Raw genomic sequence first — 22,997 nt, forward strand, 5'->3', positions numbered from 1 at the left:
ATGAGGTCCTTAAAACTTTTTAAAAAGAAGTATGCTTCGGGAATCAGGCTGAAGCCACTGTTCTGAAGCGCTCTTTCCTTCCCATTTTTTCTCTCCAGGAAAGCACCAAGCCAAGCAAGGCCATCATCACCTTGCCACTGAGCTAGCAGTGTGGGGCCCGCTGTGCTTAGCAGGCCAGCGCAGCTGAAGTGGAAGAAGGGCAGGAGAACACGATTCAGTGGGAGGAGACTCGCTCACCTCGGAGCTGGCCAGCCTCGGTGTTTGTGTCAGTCAGCTGGGCCTGGCTAGGCTCACAAGGACCCCACCCCCACCCCAAGCCTTCCTGTTCAGCGAGCCAAGGGAGGATCCACCAAGCTGAGCAGGCGGACCAGACAGCGCACACGCGGTGGAGCCTCAGGGCTGTTCTTCCGTGTCTAGGTGGGAATGGTTTCTTTTCTGTAACTGTGCCTGTCTAGATGGAATTAGACTGCTTTGCTCAAAAGGACTAAAACATTGTAAAAATTATAATTAAACTAATATTTTACAACACCTGTTCGCAAAAATACCGTATTTTTAGAACCACTTAGTGATTTTTTTCTGTCCTTTAAACAAGAATATTTCCATCAGCTTCCCCATATTTGTATGAAATGTTCTGAAAACTTAACAAGCAATTGGAATTAGTTGAGCAATCTGGTGTTCATCAAAGACTTCTGGTGTTCATCAAAGACTTACTCGTGCAGATAAGCTTCTAATTAGCAAGAGTGTAATGTTATTGTTGTGTAATTAAAAAGACAGAACCAAAACCCTGGCAGTTGATTTAACCTCTGGGCACCATCCAAGTGAAATGTATTTTGGAAAGATTATGTAATTAGCTGAATGACATCTCAAAAGATCACTAAATCCTTTAAAGAAATGTTTACCTGTCAGCATATCACAAAGAGAAGAGAGGAAGACAACATAAGCGGGACGTTGGCCCTCGTGATCCGGTTCAAGAAACTGCGAATGTGTGCTGGGTTTCTTCCATGCACAAGGACAGGGCAAAGGCCCAGCCTCTAGGTTAGTCAAAGAGAATGAAACTTGTCAAGTGAAATAATTAGCACGCTGTCCTGTGATCTACGCTGCTGATAATCTCTAATGATCAAGACTGAATGCTACCTTGGGCTAGGGAGATAACTCAGCTGTGTAAGTGCCTGCCTGACAAGTGCAAGGACCTGAGCTTGATCCTTGGTACCACATGCCATGTGGGCCCTGGAGCCCAGCCATACTGTGCAGGCCACCAAAACTGGGCGTGGTAGCACACACCTGTAATCCCAGCACCGGTGAGGCTGAGACAGGAGGATCACTAGGAGTCCAAGCTGCACAGCAAGACCCTGTGCCAAATAAATAAATTTTTTAAAAAAACTTTTTAGAAAAGATTGAACCTACCTAAAACTGGGGACTGGGAGGACAGATTATTCTCAAGGTTATGTGCAGGACCAGTATGTGCTATTGAAACATGTACAGCTATGACACTGTAGCACTTCAGGTCTCCTGCTGTTCCTTCCTGAAACAGCTTCCAAAATTCCCAAATCTAAGGTTTGGCTGAACTTCATTCCATACCCACTCAGTGCTCCTGAACCGTAAACTTCACATCTGTGAATTCATCACTTGTGAAAATGTATTTGTAACTCCAAAACTAAAAAGGCCTCTACAGCAGGAATAATTTCATCAAATCCAAGTCATGTATGTATTGTAAAGTCCAGTGGAATGGAATTCAGGACCCTGGGCAGCACTGTCCAGGTCATTAGTGAATATTTGCAGAGTGGCCAATAATGTGAGTCACTCAGTACACACATTCCCAGCTCATACGGCGGAGCAAAATGACGCTTCTGGTGCTTTGTTTCTGCGCTCATGACCAAATGCTTTGTGTTCTGTTTAGGTAGAGCCCCGTTCTGTGTTATCTGTTGTTCGCTGTTAATAGCAAGTACAGTGCTGCAGTGCTGTCCACATGCAAGAAGGCTGTGATGCACCTTCTGAAGAAAAATGTCCTCTCCAAGCAGCAGGCAGTGTAAACCCAGAAATCAGGAGCGTAGTCCCTAGAGGTCAACAAACCTCAGTGCAATGCCGGCTTGCCAGGGTGCTCACTGTGGCTTGTTACATTGGTCATATTACCTAACCCTCCTAAGCATGTTTTCTCTGTAAGCTAGGAAAAAATTAATAATAGTATCTACCTCACTGAGTAGTTGGAAGGATTAAATAAGAAAGCACACACTACCTGGCATATCGTCATTCTATAAATATTTCTGCCATTATCCCTCCTTACTTCATTCCTTCCTGTATCCATTTCCTTCCTCTCTTCCTTCCTGTCTGACCTTTCTCCTTTGCTGCCTTCCTCTCACTAGATAGGAGGGATGCTAAGTCACTTAAAACACCACATCCTCAAGGACCTCAGAGCCTAATTGAGTTGGTAGAACAGAAGGCAACTCTAAGTAATGACCAGCATATCCAAAGGCATACAATCAGAGAGAATAAAGATTGCACAGATGCTGCAGAAGTGCTCAGAAGGAATCCTGTCAGTGCATTGGGCCAAAAGAGACATTGAGTCCATTGGGCATAGCCTGCTTATCCCTTCCTTTTCCTGGCATTGAGCGTGTATCCTCCAAGAGCCCTTGCCAGTCTCAATAGGTCAAGCACAAATCCTCCTGGCAGACACGCAGAATGCCAACCTATGTCAGTAGTGGAAACAACTTCAGATACAAAGGGCTGGACAGGTTAGAACGTCAGAGGAAGTCACAGGGTAGGTGGCTAACCCTGTATTTGTAGTGGAACAGGAAGGACTAACATTTTTACCAGGAGAGCCTAGATGTTAGACATAACAATAGTATGAAGTCGTTATGGAATTTAGGCTCCTACCCACGTGGCAGCTACAATGAAAAAGTTGCCCCTACAGTACTTCCCTAGTTACCTTACAACTCTCATCAGCAACCTGATGGGATGTTTCCTGTCGTACAGATGACCAACTGGAGCAAGAGTATTAAATGCTAGGGAGGAACAGGAGGAGGCCCGGGGGTGACAGAAGAGGATTACAGCACAGAGATGCCAGTCTTCTTAATCCTCTTTGTTTGTGAGACAGTGGGGAGCAGAAAGGGGTGTCAGGGCGAGTACTTTTCTTCGTTCTTTTGAAAACAATCACCTTGCATGTTGCAGTTAGTGTTTCACATTTCCTATCTGAATTTTATTTTATTATAAAATACTTCAAATATGCAGAAAAGTTAGGAGAATCCCCATGTACCTACTACTTGTACTTGTTAATCTTAACATTTTTGCCACATTGACTTTTGCTTTAGGGTTTGTTTGTTTATTTTGTACCAGGGATCAAACTAGGACCTTGTGCTTGTCAGGCAAGTGCTTATGCTGCTGAGCTATCTGCCTGGCATAGGGTTATTCTGTTTTGCAGTGCTGTGGACTGAACCCAGGGCCTTGCACACGCTATACAATACCTTTACCCTTCAGCCACATCCTTCCAGCTCTTTCTCTTAAAAAAAAAATGTACAAAACATCATGGATACAGAGTGAACCCCTCTCCTTTTGCTCCTCCCCAGATCTATTTTTCCCTCCTTATCAGCTATTCCTAAGTAGCCAACTGCTCCAAAGTCAGTGGTTGAAGCAATAAACATTTATGGTTATTGCTACAGGTCTCAGGTCTCATGGTTCTACAGGTCTCAGTAGTTAGAGTTTCACCTGGGCTCATGTATGAATCCTCAGCTGGCTGGAGGGCAGATGTATCTAGACTGCATCATATGGTTGGAGGGCATGGCTTAGGCTGGGACAGGGCGGTCCTTCCAGGGTCTCACTTTACAACAGCCACGCCCACCGTTGTTCACATAGTGGCAGCCAGGTTAGTAAGGCACATGGCAGTTAGACACATCTCACCATGTTCACCACAGTCTACTGTGTCAATTAAAGCAAGCCACAAGATCATCCACAACACAAAAGGTGGCATACTAGGCCCCACAGTGCAATGGGAAATGCTACATAAGTCACTTTGCAAAGCACAGTAAACACAGAATGGCAAGCATTTGGAACATGTTTGCTATCAATTTGTCTTACTCTTACCTCAGCGGGAATCACTATTTTGATTTTGTTATCCCTCATTTTCATGGTTCTGATGCCTTTATGTATAGTGTAGCTGCAAAATGTGTATAGTATTGTTTCTGAGATCTTCTCTGTATACAAAGCATTTTTTAAAAAACTTTATGTTTTAGAACTGGCCAGATAGTTCAGTGGACTAGAGTACCTACTTAGACAGAGTGCAGTGGCTGGGGTTTGATCCCCAGCCTGCTGTGCCAGTCCCGCCCCAGGGGTGTGCTGAGACTGCAATTGAAACTGGGCATGGTGGTGTGTGCTTGGGAGGCTGAAAACAGGAGAATCACTATGAGTCTGATCTACAGAGTGAGACCCTGTAGACCGTGTACTAAATACATTTTTTAAAAAACCTTTATGTTTTAAAAATCTAATATGATGCTTCTGGGACATAACCATGTTGACCCATTCATAGCCACTTTACTAATGTTGGTTGCAGCATCTTATATTTGAATACTCTACTTATTTATCATTCTGCTTATTGGCAATGAGGCTGTCTCTGCTCGTGTGCCCTTAGTCCTGTGCCTAACAGTCCCATCCTCACACATGGACTGTGCACAGATAGCAGGACTTCTCTAGGGTTTCTGAGCAGCTTTTCTGGATTATAGAGTATGAATACCTTCCAATTTCATAACCATGTCTAAATTTAATCTCAACCTATAGCAAACCTGCCTTCCACTCCTTTCCCGCCATATCTTCATATAGACAAGAAGGAATGTTAATTTTTGCTGTCCTGATAAGCACAAAACAATGTCTTCCTGGTACTTGGGTTTGCATTTCTGGGTCCTAGCAGTGTTGAGTAACAGCATACATTTGTTGACTATTTGTATTTTCTTGCTCACTACCTGCTTATTTCAACTCTTTTTCCATTTTTTTCTATTATCTTTTTCATATTAATATTTTAGGTTTTTTCCCACATTCTATACATTAAATTTTTCCAAGTTTTGGTACTGGGAATCAAACTCACAACCTTGTGCTTGCCAGGCAGGTTCTGTGCCACTGATCTAAATCCCTGGGCCTTTTAAGTTATTTTTGAAAATCTCTTTTACAGTTATGGATATTCCTTCATTTTGTTTTATGTATTATTTTTCACAGAGGTTTCAAATTTGGATATAATGCAATTTACTCTTTTACAGTTTTAACTTTTTGTATTTCATCTGAGATATCCTTTCTTACCCTCAGGACCAAAACTATAAATTCATATAAGCCTTTTCCTCCTAGGAGTTTTTTCATTTTTCTTTTTATGGTTTAGGGCTTTAATCCACCTGAGCTTCACCTGTGTGTATGGCTAAGCATGCCATATTTCTAGGTATAGAGAGAAACAATTAGAAGCAGGTAAGACATTATGGCCTGAAGTTTCCCCAAATTGATGAAATGAATCTTCCAATTCAGGAAGAAAGTTGAGATGCGAGCAGAAAAGCACAAACAAATCTAGAAGTAAACCCTTTATGATAGAACTTCAGAATGCCTAAAGCAGAAAACTCCAAGTCTCTAAAAATTTGTATCAAATGAAAGAGAGATTTGAATGACAGTTCCCATGGCTATAGCCTTCTCATTAGCGACATTTTCTTAGGAGACAGCAGAAACTGATCAGTATTAAAATAAATGCCAACTTGGGGTCCTCCTGCTGAGGTGCCCGCCCTCACTCCCACAGTCTGCCTGCCCACCACCTGCGTCCCTGACAGTGGTCACAGCCCCTAGTCAACACGAAAGCTGGTGGGAAATCAGGCCTCACTGGAAACACTGAGCAGAGGTTGAAGAACTACTCAAGAACTCAGGAAACTCATGTATCAGAAAAGGTGGCTCATAAATAGACCGAAAGAGGACTGGGGAGATAGCTCCTGCCTGACAGGCACAAGGATCTGGACTCGATCCCTGGTACCACATGCCATGCCAGCCTCAGAACCCTGGGCATGCTGAGGCAGCCACTGAAACTAGATGTATTGGCACACGCCCGTTATCCCAACGCTGGGGAGGCTCAGACAGGAAGATCACCATGAGTCCTAGATGCATAATGAGACCCTGTACCAAAGAAAGAAAGAAAGAAAGAAAGAAAGAAAGAAAGAAAGAAAGAAAGAAAGAAAGAAAGAAAGAGATTTTTTAAAAAATTAAAAGAATCAAATAAATATACCAAAAGAATATGGCTAGAAAGATTTCAGAATCTGAGCAGATACAATAGTTTAGGGAATTCTTAGGAACCTACAATAAACGTACGGAAACCTGCTTTTTGGTCCATGTTAAAGACTTCACAACAAGAGAAGTAAAACCTGAAGAGATGACCTGATCGCAACATTGCTTACAGGAATATTTAAAAATGACACAAAGAATATCCATGAGATTTCAGGAACACTACACACCAGAAAGAAGCCCTGGCAGCTAGGGTGGGACTTCTTGGCCAGCCACGAGGGAGAAGTCCCAGAGTGTGGACTCTGAGTGGAGGCTGCCCTGGCTGTTGCGCTCAGAAAGAGGGTCCTTTGGGTAGCATCTCTGGGAGCAGTGAGCACCGTGTCAAAACATGTGTCACAACTACTTGGCAGATGGAAACCACTGGAGAAGCAAAACTGCTGCTCACCAGGAATAATCAAAAGAAAAGGTCTTGTTTTATTCTGTGGAGGCAGCTTTTGTTGAGGCCTTAACATGAAGCAGCTTGGTTCATCAGAAGGAAAAGCCACTGCTTCTTCAATTGTGACTGTTGATTTTAATGAAAAATACATGTTCAGTCATGTAAGAGGACAAATTTTTTATTGAAAGTTAAATAAATAGAAATATCACTGATAAAAAAATTAAGTGCCAATTTACTTTTTTTTTTTTTTTTTTTAACCAAACTAACCTGTCATTCTGCCCCTGCCATCAATTCCATTATGAACTGGCTGTGAGCTTGGACAATACTGGCTTATCTCTTTGAACCTGAATTTGTCTATGAAGCACGACTAGTACTTTTTCCCTTTTCTACTCCATAGAAGCGTGCAAAAAAGTGAGAATGATCCACAAACTGTAAAGCTACAGAAAGATAGATTTTACTTTTAGTCCTGAGATCAGAGGTGTACTTGAAGATGAGAACTTTTATATCTTTTTGAGGATGAAGTAGGGCATGGATGGGCACATAAGTGGAAGGAAAACTTGGCATTAAACAAATAGTCGCTGAGTATCAGTTGTGTGTTGTACTGGAAACTTTGCTTGATGATAATGAAAAAGACAAACTCTAGAAAGTAACAGATATGATCTCATCCCATGTTCTACCCAGTAGAACAGATATTTCTTAACAAACACATACAATGAAACCTACAGCCATACACATCATAATCAAACTGTTGAAAACTGAAGAAAAACCATCTTAAGAGCAGCCACAAAAACCAATTAATCGATAATCAGGGCATAGCAACTTGAGGAACAGCAGGTTTTTCATCAGAAACCATCCAAAGCAGGAAGAAGAAGGTTTTTAAGGTGCTAAAAAAAAGACTATCAACCAGGATTCTGTATCCAGTGAAAGGCAATATTCTTTTCTTTTTTTTCACCATTTTTATATTAATTTTATTGAGAAAGAAGTAGCAATGAGACAGTTTCAAAAACAGGTTAGTAGGACCATTACAATAATTAATGCATTACATATTGTCTTCATAGTAGTTATTCATAGTACAAGATGCAGACATGATATCATGATATCTTGTGTAAACACTATTAGTTCTAAGTTTTCATTGAACTAAGAGAAAGTAGCTGCATATCTATGCTATTTTATATATACAGATATATATTTTTTCACTACAAAATGTCCTTCATTTATATCCCCCTTTTTTGTTTACTTTTGTCAGGGATAGGTATTCTATTGCCATTCATATATTGTAGGTGCATGAATTCAGCAAAATAACCCAATATAGTCCAGTCATCTATTATAGTAGTGAGTTATCTGCAGGACTGGCAAAAGGCAATATTCTTTGTTTTGCATAATTTTATTGAGAGACAAATGACAATGAGACAGTTTCAAATCAAATTGGTAGGACAGTTTCAATAATTAATACATTGCATACTGTCTTCCTAGTGGTTATTTGCTGTACAAGATGTGGACATGATATCCTATTGAAAAACACTATTAAAACAAATCCCTCTATTCATTAGGAGAATGTAACTATATATCTATCCTAACCATTTTGAATACACAGATACAAAATGGACATTCATTTGTATGTCCCCTTTTTTGTTTAGTTCTGTCATTTGAATATTATAGGTGTGTTAACTCAACAAAATATTCTAAAAGAGTCCAGTAGTCCATAATAGTATTGGGTCTTCCGCTTGACTGGCAATGTCAGAAATTGTTGACCTGAGTCTCCTACAGCTCAATGTAACAACATGGCTTTACTTCTTGTACTTCGTTTTTATACTTTTCTGCTGGATGGTTAAGACCAAGATAAAGCAAGACCTATGCAACAAGAGTTGTAGCTTTTGTGTCTGATAAGGTCAGTGAAATCCCCTCAGGATTTATCCTGAGATCCTGTACCTCAGATTGTAGATCAAAAGGCAATATTCTTAAGGAATGAAAGTACAATAAAGCATTTTTTGAAGAAGGAAAACTCATACAGTTTGTGCTCAGATGTTCTTCTTTAAAAGTACTGCTAAAGATGGGAAGAATATTATGTATGTAAATTAGAAGATCACCGAATATTGATTAATATTAAACTCCTTGCTGAGTTTAATGATAGGAGACTGTATGTGAAATTTTAATTCTCATAACAGTCTGATAACATGGATACTAATGTCATTAAACAAAAAGAAAAAAGACATTAAATAACTTTTCCAAATTCACAGTGAATCAGTAGCTGAGTTGGAGTTGGGCAAGAACCCAGATCTCTAGTTTCAAAAACCTACAAATTCCTAAATTCCTCCCTTGCTCAGTCTGATACAATCATGCATTATCACTAGGTGACTGTCTTTGTACTTTGTTTAAAATTTTACACTATTAATGTTTATTTTTATTGTTATAAAAAGTATCACTAGAGGAAGTTCTTTCAAATGTAAGAACATGACTTTCAGGGAGAATCTTGGAACATAAAGAATGAAAGAAGAACCTTAGAAATGGTAAATGGGTAAGTATAGTATTCTAGCTTCTTCTTGAGTTCTTCAAGGTTCTTAGGGGTTGAAACCAAACATTGTAACACTGTAATGAGATTTTCAACCTATGTGAATGGAATGCATACAGCTGCAACACAGAGAGAGCTTTGTATGGTAATAAGGTTCCTACGTTCAACTGAAGTGATACTTAGAAAGTAGACCTTAGAAAACAAACAAACCATGAGGCAAGAAAGACCTTAGTGCATTCAAGTAAATGAAAGAAGTCAAATAGTGTCAAAGGATAACTAGGTAACTAATGTTTCTTCCTCCTCTTAGGAAAATCCCAAAGGGGACGTTTACCTCTTATGAGAACTAAGCCTGCCCTACATTCTCATGTGTGAATATCACCAAATCTTTTACATCTGTTCATATCTGTCCATCCTGTTGGTGCTTTGTAACCAAAGCTGTTCTCCCAACCGCTCTCCCCAATTCCAGCTTTTCCTCTTCTTTCTTAATGTCACTATAATTGCCTAAAATTCAAATTCCACACTGTATTTCTGCTTAAACACGCCAGTTGCTTCCTCATTGCTTTTAAAATAACACTGAACACTTTAAACTGGTTTACAAAGTTTTTAATCAGCTCTGATTTGCTCTCTGGCCTCCCGCAACTCTGTTCTCTAGATCCCCATAGTAAACACTCTTGGCTTTGGGGGCCAGATGTTCTCTATGGCAACTACCCAACTTTGCCTTTGTGGTGGACAGCAGCTATAGACCATGTGGAAATGGAGGTGTAAGACTGTTCCAATAAAACTTCAATACCAAAAAGAAGTGGCCGGCTGGATGGGGGTCATGGACCACTACTTGGTGACCATTGTCTTCTTTCATCTCTTAAGTATCACACAGTCTGCTATCTGCAGTGCCTTCCTCCCTCTGTCTGTACTCCTTCCATCTGTCCCCAGGTCTCAATTTCGGCAGCACCATGAAGGATCCTTTTCTTGGCCTCCCTAAGGCTCTACCTAACAGTGTACACATTATTTTTGCATTATGTTGAGACTCTGATTGGTCATTTGACAATGTCCAGAATTTATCCATTTACATAAGCATTTGCCTCTCCTCCAAAGCACCTGTTTGGGTATTTACACTTCCACACACATGTATCTACCTATCAACTTGCCTGACCCCCCCCCACACACACACACTTATGTGTAAGCCTTTGGAGGGCAGAAACCTTGATCTTCCCTTTCCCTAGGTATCTAGCAGTACTTAGGATGGAGCAGCTATAGCTCTCACTAAAACTTTTCTCTTTTCCTTTGAGTTAGCAGAAGGACAGGGGATAGCTGGCTGGCCCAGCCCTAATCCTGAAACTTTTGAGTTAGGAACAGGCTACATGATTAGGTCATCACATCTCCATGGAAGTTGTGATCTGTTTGTGGGCAATTCATCCCTTCTTTTTGGCCTGACTTCTCCCAAGGCAAGAGAGGTCCAAAATGAAAGATCAACCGCTGCATCTGTTCTTGGGTAGCACCAGCTCAGAGCTCTCAGCTCTGCCTGACCCCACTTCCGGCAAGAACTCTCAGCCACTGACTTTAAAAATAAGCCCCAGGGGAAATTGCTACATCTCTTTCCAAATGCTGCTGTGAATACCAAAAGTGGTGGACAAGGAACCATTTGTGGTTAAGGGTGGAGAAACCGCCATTCAGCCAGGCATCCTGGGGACTCTTCTGCCTCTGTAGCTATTCCCTTTCTAGCTCATCACCAATAAAGTGTAAAGCCATCAGATAAGTAAGCAGCTGAAGGATCAGTTGCCATATTTCCCTGAAAGTAAGACTGGGTCTTATATTAGTTTTTGCTCCAAGAGACACAAAATAACTTACTTTCAGGGAACATCTTATTTTTCCACATAAAACCATCTGCATGTATTTTTTATGTATAAAAATCTACATTTATTCAAATATGATCACATCATCTTTTTATGGGTCATAGCCATACCTGTCCAACCCAATTCCAGGCAGAATTTCTTGCAACCTCATTTACTCTAGAACTGTGGCCTGCATCTTCCATGTCCAGCAACAAACCTGTCCTTGAATGAGCACTTCTTCTCCATGTAGCTGCTTAAAGTGCATTGTTTGAACACAGGGCATGTTGAATTATGATGATTCACAGTAGACACAGCTGCATTTATTCCTTAGTCAGTGTACACAATATTTTTGCATTGTGTCAAAACTCTGATTGGTCATTTGACAATGTCCAGAATTTATCCATTTACATAGGCATTTGCCTCTCCTCCAAAAGCACCTGTTTGGGTATTTACACATACTTATACTTTGTATCATTATTTATTTTAAGTATTAATGTTAATAGTATTTATTTACATTCAGTTATATATTAATATTTTATAATTTAGTATTTATTTCAGTCATGTGCGAAACATTCTAAATGCATCTACGTAGCTGGTGATCTTAAATAGGCTTTATTTTCTGGGTAGTACTTGAATTATGAACATCCTTAAAATCATGCTTGGGATTATTTTCTGCTTAGGTTTTATTTTTAGGGAAATACAATAGGTATCCTCTTTTGAAATAGTTCTAAATCTCAGATAAAGACCTGGACCTTTGCTACAGGACTTTATCATCTACACGCACACCCAAAATTCATGGGCTTATGTTCCTAGAGCACCTGTGAATTGTGAAAAAAACATGAATTTCCAATAAGGTAAGAATATCTATTTTTATACTTTAAACCCTAAGTGTGCTATATCGCCTACAGTTATGTAATTTAATCCAGTAGGGTACTACATTAATGAAGCCTTAGCTGGTGCAGGGAGTTTTGGCATCTTAGGGATCTTAAGACTATAAGAACAAAGCTGAGAACACTTGAGATAGCTGCCAGCCATACAGCAGCCTGTGAGGATGTGGGAAGATGGCTACAGGGCAGCAGCCAACCAGCAGCAAGGAGAACTGAATAACACTCTCAGATTAGCTACTTGCAAACCTTCCACCAAAAGAGAAAAAAAAATGTGGGTATAAGTTTTGGCTTCTGCAAAATTGTGGGGTTTCTGGGAGTAATTATTTGTTGAATTCTAAGGAAAAATTGATGAATGACTGAGGCCATGAACTCTGAACCATGAGTTCACAGGGTTATACTGTGGTTGGAAACAATAAAAAGAAGCACCTAAGAAGACTTTAGACATTAATAAATGTGTTATTTATTAATCTATGCATTTGGTTTGTAAGTGCTTTCCTCAGTTCTGGGCACTATGCGGGATGCAGAGTTACAAATAGAGTTTCTCTCCCTTTTCAGAAGACTATTGGTCTACCAAAATTACACCAGAGTAGGAATATTACAAATGTAGAGAGAATTTAGAGTGAAAAAAATCAATAAAAACTAGAGTTTGTGTAGAGACGAGACTTGGACTGGTCTTGAGGCAAGTAGGGGACAGACATGGACAAAAGAAGAAAAGGGTTCAGTGACAGAGTGTGGCGTGTGACCAGGCCACAGAGGACAGAAGGCGCCAGGCAATGAGTGCAGCTGGATAGTGGGAGATAAGACTGGGGCCACCAAGTGGAAGACCAAACTGTGGAAGACCTCAACCCCCTGGAACAGAACTCCAAGGAGCAGGCATGACAATACCTTCCCTCTTTTTCAGTAAACATGGCATCATGACTCACACACCATACAACACCATTTACCACAGAAGACTTAGTAGTCTTTCATATAGTCACTAAGCTCCATAACCATCACCACAGTCTAACGCCAGAACAGGTAAGATCCTTCTGGTATTTCTGAACAGAGATGCTCAGATAAAACTGTATTTCAAGCAGGTTACCCTCACAGCAGGAGCAGGAATGAGACTGGAACTCAGCATCAAACATGGAGGCAAAGTAACAGGCTCAGAGCCTTGGCCTTGACCTGGCCAGGTCACAGAGCCATGACCTGGCTGCCACCCCATACACAGTGGTAGGACTGAGGATGAGATTTTTTTTTTTTTCTGGAACCAGGGATTGAACTCAGGCCCTTGCACTTGCCAGGGAAGTGCTTATTCCACTGAGACATTTCCCCAGCCTGGAGGGTGAGATAATTTATTGTGATAACAATCTGCATCCCGGGCCAGAGATATGATGCAACAGCACAAGTGCCCGGCTGGCAAGTGCAAGGTCCTTAGTTCAGTTCTAGGTAAAACAAAACAAAACAAAGCAAAACAAAAGAAAATCTGCACTATTTCCTCCTTGTATTTTTCCTTTATTGTGAGCATATGACCAGACATTTGTACCCTGTGGCCTAAGCAGAATTGGAAACTAGGCTACCAGTCAGTGGTCTGAGAACCATCTCCTTTCCTTATTTCTGTTTTGGGAATTCTGAACTCAAAGTTGGGATTATCTTAGAGGGTAGAGAAAACTGAATGGAGGAAGAGTCTCCAAAACTTTATAGAATTTTTTTGTCCTGAGAGTAGGAGGAACTATGGGGGGGACAGTGTGCTACCTGCTGAGGATTGAGCCCTGGCCCTGGGACTTCAGATCTTTGAGCCTCAAAAAGAGACTCCTGTATGTAAGAAAGGTAGAAAATTTCCTGTCACCCAAAGGATCCAGGGTCTAGGACAGTGACAATTAGCATAGCAATCTAAGTAGACAGAAGGCCAGAAAGGGCTTTCTCTAAACTTCCTGAGCCTTTGCCCCATCCTTGGCTGAGGGCTTGGCTGGGGGGAGCCCCTTAATGACAAGACCACATTAATGTCCAATTGGACAGGATGCGCACAATGTCACATTTGAAGATGGAGTATCAGTACTTTCTGGAGAGGTTGCATAACGGTGTTCTGACTTTTTTTTTTTTCTTTTTTGCAGAACTGGGGATTGAACTCAGGCCCTTGTGCTTGCCAGGCAAGCACTTATTCTATTGAGCTATCTCCCTGGCCCCTGCATAACAGTGTTTAATGGCATGCATTCTAAAGCCTGGCTGCCTGGGACTAATTACTAGCAGAAGCACCTTCTGCATGTATCTACCGTCTGTGCTTCAGAGTTTTCTCCAAGTGAGCACAATGAGAAGCATCTATCTCACAGTCTGGCTCTTAGGATTAAAGAGATGGCCATGCATAAAACTCTAATAATACCACTTGCTACCTGAGTTTATCAAAGGATGTTGTTAAGGAACACTTGTTATTAAAGAAAGAGAGGGAAATGAGTCACAGGCAAGGAGTGGATGGAGTACCATCTTACAAGAGAGGAGAACTATTAGGTAGTCAAGGATGGGAAAGGTGTAGGGGAAATGAAGAAAAGCTGGAAAAATGGGAGAAATATTAAGGATAAAAGACTTAAAATATTTTAATTGACAAAAATGTACGTTTTTTGATATGCACGTGCATTATGGAAAGGCTGAATTTAGCTAATTAACATATCCATTACTGCACTTGTTTATCTTTTCTGTGAGAACATCCAAAGTTTCTACTAGCAACTCTCAGGTACACAACATATTCTTTTTTTTATGGTGCTCGAGATCAAACCCTGGGTCTTGTACATGCTAAACACTGTGCCACTGAGCTATACCCCCTGCCTAGCAATGCATTTTTATAAACTAGAGTGGTCATGGTGTATGATAGCTCTCCTAAACTTATGCTGTTTAACTTAAATGTTATATTCTTTCTTCAGCCTCTCCCTAATCCTATTCCCTTCTCCAGCTCCTACAAAGCACCATTTTACTGTCTGCCTCTATGAGTTCAACATTCTTTAGAGTTCAAGTGTAAATGAGGTGATGCAGTGTTTGTCTTTCTATAATTGTCTCATTCCACTTAGAAAAACATCCTCCTGGGGCCGGGAAGATGGCTCAGTGGAATAAGTGCTTCCCTGGCAAGCACAAGGGTCTGAGTTCAATGCCTGGTTCCACAAAAAGAAAGAAAGAAAGAAAGAAAGAAAGAAAGAAAGAAAGAAAGAAAGAAAGAAAGAAAGAAAGAAGAAGAAGAAGAAGAATTTTTCTAGGTTATATAGTATCTATTGTGTGCTTATGTTATGGTTGGTGTCTAGGTGTTCCCCCAAAGCCTCATGCAGCCATGGGGTGGCTCCTGGAGTTTGTGACTGGTTATTCTGGGTGTGGGTGCTGCACCTGGCCTGGGGCATGTAATCTACATTACAACGTAAGCAGGGGAGAGAGGCCAGCTGGCTGCCCGAGCTGCTGCTGTTCCTTTTGCTCCTGCTCTTTGCAGCCTCCTTCGTGAAGGGCTGCTCTCTGCCGCCATGTGCCACTCTGCCTTGGAGCCAGCTGAGTATGGACTGAAACCTTCACTAACTGTGAGCTAAGTAAAGCTTTCCTCCCTTCATTTTGGGTGTCGGGTATTTGTCTTAGCAACAAGAGACGAGTAACAGAGACAGTTATGCTGTATTTTTTATCCTTGCTTCTACTGATATACACTTAGTTTGATCTCATTATCCCCATTGTGAATAATGCTGCTATGAGCATAGGAGTGTAGATGTCTTTTCAACATAGTGATTTTATTTTCTTTGAATATATACCCAGAAGTAGAATTGCTGCCCATGTCATTGCTCTATTTTTAAGTTTTTAAGGAATTTCTATGCTGTTTTCCATGATGGCTATAGCAGTTTACATTCCCGCCAACAGCAGTACACAAAGGATGCCTTTCTTTCCATCCTCACCCTGCCTTTGATTGAGGCACTTCTAACCTTTTGTCTTTTGTTATGGCCATTTTAACAAATGTGAGGTGACATATCATTGTGTTTTTAATTTACATTTCCCTAGGGCAGTTTAGCACTTTTTCCATCTGAAAAACTGTTTGTCACTTGCATGTCATTTTGGAGAAACGTCTATGCAGGTGCTTTGCTGTTTTTAACCACGTGATTTGTTTTCTTTCTATGGAGTTTAGCCCTGCGTCTATTTTAGATATTAAGCCTTGTCACATGTATGTCTCCCACATTTTCTCCTGTTCATTAAGAGCCTCTTAACTCTCTTCATTGATTTCTATCCTGTTCATATGCTTTGTAAGGTGGTGTAATTCCATTCATTTATTTTTGGTTTTGTTACTTTTGATTTTAGGGTTATAGCGAAAAAATATTTGCCGGAAAAAAAAAATTTGCCTGGATTAATTTCAAGACTTCCTGTTTTGTTTAGTAGTTTTACACTTTCAAGTCTTACCTTTCAGCCTTCAATCCACTTTGAGTTAATTTTTTTTTTTAATGTGGGGTGTGACAAGGGACTGCTATCATTCTTTTTCATGTGGCTATCCAGTTTTAGTGACACCATTTATTGAAGAGACTGACCTTTCCCTGTTGTATATTCTTTGTACCCTTATTAAATGTCAATTCAAAACAAATGTGTAGATTCATTTATGATTCTGTGTTCTGTTCTGTTTTCTGTCTTTTATTTAATTGATTTAATTTAATTTTGTTATTTTTCAGTACTGGAGACTGAATCCAGGACCTTCACACTGAGCTATATCTCTAGCCCTTTTATATCTCATCTTAAGACTGAATCTTGTTAAATTTCCCAGCCTGAGTTAAAACTTGTGATTCTCTTGCCTCAGCCTTCCAGAATACTAGGATTATAGGCACGGTCCACCACACCCAACTAATGTCTAGGCATGTGTGTGTGTATGTGCGCTAGCACCAGTACTGTGCTATTGTAATAACTATGGCTTTACTATAAATCTTTGGATCAAGCATTGTGAATGTCTCCAGTTTTGTTCTTGCTCCACATGGCTGTGGCTTTCAGAATCTTTTGTAGGTTCATACAAATATTAGGATTCTTCTTTAAAAAAATGTATTTGGATCAGGGTCTCACTATGCAGCTCAGACTTGTAGTCATCCTCTTGTTTCAGCCTCCCCAGTGCTGGGATTACAGGCATGCGCCACCATGCCGGGGCTGGTGACAGGCTCAGTGTGTCTGGGTGTGTGGCTGGCACTTGTGATACTGGGGATCAAAATCCAGTCCCTGTGTTTGCCTAAACAGGTGCTTAGTCTGCTGAGCTATCTCGTTGGACCTAGGGTTCTTTTTTATATCTCTGTGGAGAATGTCATTGGAATTTCAGTAACAACTGCCTTGAATTTGTAGGTCACCTGAGCTACCGTGAACAGTAACTATCATAATTCTTACAGTTCACCATTGTGGGATATCTTTTTTTCATCAATAATTTGTGGGCCGGGAAGAGAGCCCAGTGGTCTATGCACCTGCTTGACAAATGCAAGGACCCAGGTTAAATTCCTGGTACTGCAAACCAGGCTGACCCTGGTCTGAGCCAGCCACCAAAACCTATAATCCCAACAGTGGGAGGCTGAGACAGGAGAATCACTATGAGTAGAGCTATGTAGGAAGATCCTGTACCAAACAATAAATAAAAATAAAAAAGACAAAAAAAATTTAAAATACCTTATAATTTTCAGTGTACAAATCTTTCACCTTTTTGTTTACATTTATTCCAAAGTATTTGATTTTGATTCTATTATAAATGAGATTATTTTTTGATGACTTTTTTGGATAGTCCATTCTTAGCCTACAGCAAAGATACTACCAATTCTTATGTGCTGGTTTTGTGTCCTGTAACTTTACTAAATTCAGTGATTAGTTGTAGCACTTTTTTGTTTGTTTGTTTGTTTGTTTGTATTGTTTTTACTGAAGTCTTTAGGGTGTTGTATATAGGACCATGTCATCTGCAAACAGAGATAGTTTAAGGTAGATAATCATTTAGATTTTTTTTTTAAAGCAGCAAAAAGTAGACATAGGAAAATAAAACAGATGGTGATAAGCCACACTAGAAGAACAGATTATTTGACAGACAATAGACAAAATAGATAAATAGAGGGTGAAAGGAAAATGAAAAATAAATAGATCACATAATGAAAACCAAAACTGGCAAATTAACCAAAAAATGTATGAACAAGAGGGATCAACTGATAGAGACAGATAAAGCTCAGACTTAATACAAAAACAGTGTGCTAAATGAGAAAAGTAAAGTGAGTACAAGAGGGAGGGAAGGGTGAGAACTGGGTCACAAGGCAGCGACTGAGCAGCCCGGCGGGGTGAGGGGACGCTACCCAGCCCTGCCTCCCCGGCCCGCGTCGCTCCCACGCAGCTCAGCCCGTCTCCTCCGAGCTCCGGAGCATGTCTCTCGCGTCCTCCACTTAGGAACTCCCTGTCCTGTTCTTAACAGTTTAGAAGTTTGTTTTCTCCTTTCTGTTTTTCCTCTTGTTTCTGTATGGAATTCTTCTCTCCCTCCCAGAAAACTGTCTTCTAGGAGGTCAACCCCGCTAGACTCACAGCATTCCACTAGTGCGGCCTGAGAGAAAACAGATCAAGAATCAGACAGTTTGGGGCCAGGCCGATAGCTTGGTGGTCTAAGCACCTGCTTGGCAAGCTCAAGGACTGGGGTTTGACCCCTGGTACCACAAAACCAAGCACGGTGGCACACGTCTGTCATCCCAGCGCTGGGGAGGCTGAAAATAGGAGGACCTCTGCAGTCAGCTGTGTAGCGAGACCCTGTACCCAATAAATAACTAAATAAATCTTTCTTTAGAAAACATCAGATGTAGCTCTGTTGCCACACTGTAGGACACATCACCAGGCACTTCTGGAAGCCTCATACCTGAAAGCACAACCCAGAGGGAACTGCTCCAGCTCGACATAGCCCTTCCCCCAATGTTCAGTATCTGGTGCTCCCTCCCTCCCTCCCTCCCCTGTGCTTCTAAAGAAACTGCACCCCTGCAACTCTGCATTTTCCTATACATAGCTGATCTCCCCAAGAGCTTATATTCTGTATCCATCACTTCCGACCATGTGAAACTTTCCACCATCTTGTAATTGATGGGCTTGATCCTGAGAACAGAAGTGTGTGGTGAGGAAAGAAGGAGATTTTGGTAGAAAAGAGACACAGGATAACCACCACACAGGGCCTGATTATAGGTCAAGGACTCCGTGGGGATCCAGAGAGTCCTGGTTACCTCCCAAATGCAACTCCCCCAGACTAATCTAAACCAGTTCTCTTCCTTCTAGACAAGAGGAAGGAAAAGTCCCATTCAGACCACAGAGAAATAAAAGTCTTCCTTGCTGATTATATACAATTTACAACAGAGTGTTTCATTTGGTGCCCAGGAGCCTGTAATAGCTAGAATTACCCTTGTTCCTCTTCCTTTTTGAAGGCCCAGGGCTGAGAGGTGCTCTGTGATTATGTGTTAGTAGATGACATTTCCACGCCAAACTTGCCTAGCTTTGTGTTGTAAGCGCGCGCGCGCGCGCGCGCGTGTGCGTGTGTGTGTGTGTGTGTGTGTGTGTTGAGAGTGTGCATCTGATTCCAGAACCAGGATGTTCCCATCTCTTCACACTGTTTTTTGATCCAAAGGTGATGAATTGAAATGTTATTGTCATTTCATTCATCCTTTTTGAAAAGAAGGAATGGAAGAGAAAAAAATGGAAGAAGAGAAAAGCCATTTCCCCCCTCTCATAATTTCATATGTGGATAGGAAACTCCAGCATGAAAAAGGGAAAGTGAAGTGGCTTGAAGTGTGATGTATTGATGGCTAGCAGGGCCTAGGAGTTAAGAACCTGGAGTAACAAACTCCCTGTATCTGGAGGGTGAAAGCTGATGCATGGAGAGAACTTGTGCGTGGTTCTCTGAATGAGTTTTGCAGAAGCCCTAGCGAGGGTGGCACGCAATATGAACTATTAGAAGCCCTAAGTCTGGGGTTGCAAACTTTTTTGACAAATCATCCAATAATATATATTCTGGTATTGTGAGCCACATGGCTGCTATTATCCTGCCAAAACTGCCATTTGTACAAGATAAGAAGACTAGGACAATGTGTAAGCAAACAGACATGGCTATGTTCCAATACAATTTTATTATTATTATTATTATTATTATTGGCAGAACCAGGGATTGAACTCAGCCCCTTGCGCTTGTCAGAGAAGTGCTTATTCCACTGAGCTATCTCCCCAGCCCCACAATTTTATTTTTTAAAAGCAGGCAGAAGTGGGATTCAGTGGGCAGGCTATCATTTACTTACTGTTGCCCTGAGGGAGGTGATATGACAGTCTAGATTTGAAGTCTTGAGAATGCATAATCAAGAACAATGGAGAAGGAAAGGCAGAGGAAGAGGAGATGGAAAGGAACATAGTGGTTTTTAGAAAAGGGACAACTTCAAGTATCTGAGGCAATCCATGGACTCAGTATGAAGGGATAAAAATCCTAGTTTCATGATTTGTGGGTGAATTTAGAAATCCTCAAGTACATATTTTAATTCACCCAAAGAAAGCAGCTGTGATCACGAATTGAAGAGTAAAATTTATGTCCTAACACAAAAGAATTGCCACTGTATTAGCTGTCTATTTCTGTGCAGCAAATTAACCCAAAATTTAGTGACTCACAAATAAATATTTATTATCTGTAATGTGAGGTTCAGAAATTCAAGCAGAGCTTCACCAGATAGTACGGCGCATGGCTTCTCATAAGGTTCAGTCAAATGTCAGCCAAACTGTGGTCACCCACACTCTTGAGTGGGCCTGCAGGACCTGCTTCACCTGATTGGCAAGCTGTGACTGGCTGCTGGTGAGAGGCTTCAGTGCTTCTCCACAGGCTCACAATATGGTGGCTCAAACATGGTGTTTTTACAACATGGCAGCTGGGTTTCCACAGAGGGGTTATCCAGGGGAGCAAGGTAGAAGTTTCAGGGCTGTTCATGAACTACAAGCAACATTATGCCATCACTCTCTTCATGTGTGTGGTTACAAAATCCAGCTCAGATTCCACACAGAGAAGAAGCTAAACACAATGTAAATACCAAGAGGTAAAAGTCAAAAGTGCTATCTTGGAAGCTAGCTGCCTCCTACTATAATAAGAAGGAGAGATAAAAAGAAGGAACTGGCTTAGAGGGTGGCTACCTATTGCTGCCTACCACCCTACTAATCAAGAGCAAAAAAAAAAAAAATGTAGCTCTTGATCTTAGCCTGGGATTACCTAAGAATTTGTTTTCAAGTGAGTTGGTTAAATGAATAAGGTGCCAACTTCAAGTTGCTAAACAATAGTGTTTACCTCATTGAAGAAAGTCTAGAGGTAGGAGGTTGTGGGGCCGCAAAGTTCAGCAGCTTGACGATAACCAGGTTCTTGTGCAACTTTTCTATGGTCTTCTTGGCTTTCCTTCATGGTCACAAGATGACCACCACAGCCCAAATGCCATGGTTACCCACATTCGTGTAAAAGTAGAGAGAAGAAAGGAGTATCTATTGATGAGCTGCTCACTAATGTAGCACTTATTTTCCTGAAACACCTGTCCAAGTTCACCTCATCCCAGCTAGCTGCTTGCCACCAAATCCCACCAGATATGCAATCTAGGGCTATTATAGTTTGTATGTAGGTGTTCTCTCAAAGCCTCCTGCATGCATAGGTGGGACTTTTAGGAGTGGCTGAGCCATGGGTGTGTGGTGCTAGATCATGGCGTGTGATGCTAGGTTAGTCTGTTGATTGGCTAGCATGGCTTTAGGTGTGGGAACCGGGCTTCCTGAAGAGGCCAGCCTTACCCTGGTGGGGTGGCGCTAACGGACAGACTTATAGCGTGGATGAAATAAAGCAGGAAAGAAGGAGGAAGTCGCACTGCCTTCTGAGTGCCTTTCCGTGGACTGTTTCTCTTCAGTCACTCCTCTCTGTTGAACTGCCCTGTCTTGGAGCCAGTCAACTATGTACTGAAACCTCTACCAACTGGGAGCAAACCTTTCCTCCTTTAATTTGTAAGTGTTGGGTATTTTGTCCCAGCAATGAAAAACTAACTACCCTTGATAGGTTTTGGCCTGAGAATAAATGGTTAAATTGCCATAGCCCTGATTCAACATGGCTGAATGCCAAAAACAACGGCTTATCTTCCCAGAGACCACTTCTTCCTTCTTCCCAGCCTTTGTCCTGGATACCTTTCCTACACACACAGGGGAGCCCACAGGCAGTTCCTTGTATGTCACTGGACCTGTCCCTCAAACTTGTCCCAGAGCGAAAGTTCATAAGATTGCAGCCTTCCTGTCTCAGGTCAGAGGATCTCCCACCTCTCTGCCATCAGTCCTCTCTGTGTCCTCCTCAGTGGCAATAAAGGCCTCTCTCTCAGTTTCTTTAATTCTGCTTCTCTGCTGTCACTGAAAAACTTAACAATCACAGATTCATGAAAAGAAGATGGAGGTCTTATATTAATTTTTGCTCCAAAGATACAGTAGGGCTTATTTTCAGGGGATGCCTTACTTTTTCATGTACAGCCATCTACATTTACTCATATACAGAACTCTTCAAATAGAGTCATGTCTTCTTTGGGACGTAATCATAACTCACCAAACTCCAAATTCTGGCCTGAATTTCTTGTGACTCCATTTCCTGTAGAATCACAACCCCACCCCTCCACACCCATCAAAGCAGTGTGCACTAAATGAGCAGTTGTTGTGCATTGACCTGCGCAATGTGCATGGGCAACGCGGCTGTCAGGGACTTAATCTGTGAATTCACCCATCACAAGCTCTGGTAGCATGAGCGTCACCAAATTTCCATTAAATCAAGTGGTAATTGAATGCTTTCAAGTCAGGAGTGGCAAGAAAAATGATGGCAGTTAAGAATGACGGTTTACACAAAAGCTACAAAACTTGCAAGTAGCAAAGTTCAGAAAACATTTATTTTGCTTGAGGACATTAAGTACATCTGTTATAATACATGATATATTAGATTATGGTGGTTCATATTTGACACAAACACATTTGTTATAAAGTGCACATGCTATTTCTGCATTGTATCTGACTCTGGTTCGTCATTTGGCACTATAGCTTAAGTTCATTCACAAAGGCACCTGCTTGAGTGTTTGTAAATAATTATAATTATTTTAAGGATTAATGTTGATATT

General features: G+C 41.2%; 1 pseudogene; it reads left to right on the forward strand.

The window, feature by feature from the left end:
• Positions 1-6,241: 6,241 nt before the first annotated feature.
• Positions 6,242-22,603, forward strand: LOC101562156 (annotated as a pseudogene).
• Positions 22,604-22,997: the final 394 nt, after the last annotated feature.

The sequence above is a fragment of the Octodon degus genome, unplaced genomic scaffold (assembly GCF_000260255.1).
Source record: "Octodon degus isolate 3935 unplaced genomic scaffold, OctDeg1.0 scaffold00178, whole genome shotgun sequence".
Taxonomy (NCBI): domain Eukaryota; kingdom Metazoa; phylum Chordata; class Mammalia; order Rodentia; family Octodontidae; genus Octodon; species Octodon degus.